Here is a 4223-nt window from a genome sequence, read left to right as displayed (position 1 = left end):
CACAAGACATGGGATCTTGCTTTTCACGTGGCTACTAAAGGTCCACAAGGCACATCTTAGAAGTGTAAGAGAGTCAGCAATTAGTGGAGTGCAATTAGTGGAATGAATGTTGACTAATGGAAAACAGATGATAAACCCGCTCCTTTCTCTCTCCCAAGAACTACTAAGATATGTAATTTCTCTTTGTAATTCTTCCTAAGAAAGTCCCACATACTAAAACATGCAGCCAAATAGCTTGCTACATCTCTTTACGTATTACTGTGAAAGGGGCCAAAAGAGCTAGCTCATTTCATTGCATTGCCTATCTTCATTTGTCTTATGACTATATTCTCTCATCCTTAACACCATGGGCTTGCATCTCCGAGGCAAAGCATCAGAACTGTGATTCTTGCCTCAAGCTCAGCTTTCTAGAAGCCCAGGCTAAAACCAGGGGATTAAGTGAATAATATGTAAAGTGAATGATGGGAACCTGACTTCCCTCTCCTGCTACACTTATAGAATGTCAGTAGCCATGTATATGTCATTCCAGCAAGGTATTAGAGCATTATTTTCTGTGGAAACTGAATTGCCCAAAAGAAAAGACCCCACCTACCAACATAAAGGAAACTCCTAACAAAACGGTAGGACCTATATTGGTTTCCTTCCTACTATGAATCCATCAGTTGTCAAGTTTCACCCTGCACTCACAATATCCAATCAATCTTTAGTGCATCATTTTAAATATGAATAAACAGCCTACTAAATGATTTAATGTAAGAGTTTCAACAGCGTCTGATACATAATGCATTCCATAGATATTAGCTTTTATTATTATCATTTAGTGAATTTTTGAATGAATCATTGATACTAAAATAGCAGGAAGAGTGAGCCCAGAGGAAATTGAGACAATGCAAGGAAAAGAAGATAACAATAAAAAAGAACCTCATAAATATCTTCGGAGAATTAAAAATATTACATTCATTAATAAGAACATGATGCAGCAAACAAGAAATGCTCATGATATATTACTGTTGAATATAAATCCAATATTGTACTATAATTCTAAAAACATGCCAACTATTTTAATGTTTTTAGTTCACTTGTAAATCTGTTCTACCCAATTGTGAGCTCCTCCAAGACAAGGACCATCTCTTATTATATTTGTATGCAAAACTCTCACACATCAGTTGGCACTTAAGCTAAATAGACGTTGTTTCATAACAGAAATCTATATCATGAATAGATATTTCTTGTAAAATGAAATATATACTCCCCAGAATCATGATCTGGATGTTAGAATTTTTCCTCATTAAAATTGAGAAAAATAGAGCATTTCAAGAAAGCCATGTCTTTCTGATGTTAAACAAGACTGAAAAGTTTTTAAACTCCTAATAATATGCATCAAAAATTTAACTAGGGGATTCTCTTCTGTTTTTTGTAATTTTATTAGGGAAATTGTGGATTAACAGAAAAATTATGAATAAACACAGCATCATGTTGAAGAGAGTACTCTTTCCCAACTGAGTGGTCATTGCCTCCTTGCCATAAATCTAAGGGTTGATTTCTGAACTCTCAGTTCAATTCCAATGGTTTATATGTTTGTCCTTGGTATGTGTTGTACCATGCTGGTTTTGATTACTGTGCTTTGGAATATGTTTTAAGATCAGGAAGTATGAGTCTTCAAACTTCTTCTTTTCCTTGATGGCTTTGAGTATTTGGGGCCCCTTCCTTTCCATATAAATTTTTTTGTATAAATTATTTTATTTATTCCTGTAATTAGATCTTCACCATCAAAGTTGTCTTTTCACTGTGTTTTGTTAATGTGAAATTAAATTGTAGTTATAAGCAAAGATTGGTTGCACAGGGAACAATAATTGTATATTCAGTTTAACAGAAATAGTGTATCTGTCTTAAAATACAAGATTTTGTTTGTTACATAGCCTCTTTGTCATGCACTTATATTATTTAAAAATTTTAATTGTTAAAAAGTGAAAAGTATTTGTACTGTCTAAGCTTTAGAGTTGGAATGTTTAACTGCAACATCAGTATCAGCTCCTAGGAAAAAGCAAAGTAATCTATGCTATGTTTCCCTGCAAGAGGGAATTCAGATTTGCAGTTGACATGAAAATCATGTATAAGACTCCTGCAGGAGATTCTTCAGCATAGCTTATCCAGTTCTTCTTCACAGTCCTAAAATATAGCTTTGAAGAGTCCTGGTAAGTATTGCTCCTTGGCAGCCTCACTTTCCCACATCATGGAAGTACAAGTTTGCACATATACATAACATAATGATAGAAAATAAGATATAGTAAATTAGATTTCTAAATTTCGGTTCTAAGTCTCCTTGTCGATACCAGTAGATAAGTATGCAGGCAGTAATACTACTCAAAGAGATGCAGACAGCAAAATATATATTCAATGGTTTTGAAGGTAGTTGGGGGAAAACAACAGCACTGATGAGTGTTACTAGAATCAATAAAGATGTTAAGTTCCCAACAACTAAATTGACGATTCGATCCTTGGCAGACATCTCTCCTAACAGAGGTCTGTTGTCCAAGTCATTGGTGCCATAGGTCCTGGTAGAAGAGTCCTCCATTTCTGGGTTTCTTCACTCTCCCCAAACCACTCAAAACCGGGCCAGCATTGCCTCCCGTGATTCCGGGCCCGCGACTCCAAATACCTCCAAGTTACTAAGCGCTCATTGCCAGAAACCCCGCATCAAGCCGGGTAAGTCCCATAGGCAGGTGGTTGCTCAGGTCAGCGGAACGAAGCTGCTCCACCCAAGCCGGGCTCTCCACCCCATCTTGAGCAGCTGTCGTAGGAAGTGAAAGGTCCGTTTAAGTTTAATGATGGGCGTTTCTATTACTGCAAAGATTGTTGGAATTTTGATTGAGATTTTGTTGTGTTTGGAAATCACTTTGGATAGAATTAGCATATTAATAATATTTAGAATTCCAATCCACAAACATTTGTTTAGGTCATATTTTATGTCTTTTAGCAATGTTTTATACTTTTCTATGTAGAACTCTTTTGTATCCTTGGTTAGATTTATTCCTAAATATTTGATTCTTTACTTGCTATGGTAAATGGAATTTTTTTTCTAGATTTTCTCCTCAGATTGTTCATTACTAGTGTATCAAAAACTACTAATTTTTGAGTGTTAAACTTGTATACTGCCACTTTGCTAAAATCATTTATTGGCCCTAGGAGCTTTGCTGTGGCTTTTTCAGGATTTTTTGTATTAGGCTCATGTCATCTGCAAATAGGATAAGTTTTACTTCTTCCTTTTCAATTTGGATGCCTTTTCTTTCTTTCTCTTGCCTAATTGCTCTGGTTAGAACTTTCAGTACAATGTTGAACAACAGTGGTGACAGTGGGCGTCCTTGTCTTATTCCTGTTATTAGTGGGAAAACTTTCCATCTTTCACCTTTGAATATGATGACAACAGTGGGTATTTTTTTAACATTTAAAATAGTTTTTATTGCAGTAACATATATAGCACCAAAGTTCCCATTTTAAGTGTACAATTCAGTGGTAGTAGTTATAGCCACAATGTTGTGTCACCATTGCCACCAGCAATTAACAGGTATTTTTATCACCCCAAATAGAAACTCTATATCCATTAAGCAATAACTTCCCATTTATCCCCACCCCGCCCCAGTCACTTCTAATCTTTTTTTCTGTATGAATTTGCTTATTCTATATTTCATATAAGTGGAATCATATAATGTTTGTCCTTTTGTGGCTGGTTTGCTTAACTTGACATGATTTCAAGGTTCATTCCTGTCATAGCATGTATCGTTTCCTTTAAGATTTGATCACCACATTCTTACATTTAGCTCTTTCTATTTATGGTATTTGACAAGAGTATGATTCTACCATTTGCATGTAAGAAAGCTAGCTGACGCATCCATTCATGCCTCCAATAACACCTACTATGTCCAGGACAGTAGATTAAGTAAACAATTAGAGATTTACAAACTGTTTATGCAATTCTTACAGGATTGTTAAGACAAAAAAAAATGACTTTGTCCTACTCTTTTTTTTTTAATTTAATAGGGTAGTATAGAATAGAAGGAAAAGTGCAGTACAGTCTACTGAAGACAGATTCTAGCCCTGGGGTAGAATTCTAATGGAAGGGTTCAGATTTGGGGGCCATTTAACAGAGAACTTTCTAAAAGATATGGCTAAATATTGTTAGAGGGAATGAATTTTTTATCGGTCAGGGTGTCCAAAGAGAGGCA

The 4223-nt window shown here is 35.4% G+C and overlaps 1 pseudogene; it reads right to left on the bottom strand.

The window, feature by feature from the left end:
* Nucleotides 1-2195: 2195 nt before the first annotated feature.
* Nucleotides 2196-2575, bottom strand: LOC143676326 (transmembrane protein 243 pseudogene; annotated as a pseudogene).
* Nucleotides 2576-4223: the final 1648 nt, after the last annotated feature.

The sequence above is a fragment of the Tamandua tetradactyla genome, chromosome 3, assembly GCF_023851605.1.
Source record: "Tamandua tetradactyla isolate mTamTet1 chromosome 3, mTamTet1.pri, whole genome shotgun sequence".
NCBI lineage: Eukaryota > Metazoa > Chordata > Mammalia > Pilosa > Myrmecophagidae > Tamandua > Tamandua tetradactyla.
Note: the sequence above shows the minus strand (reverse complement) of the source record. Positions and strands in the feature narration are given on the sequence as shown.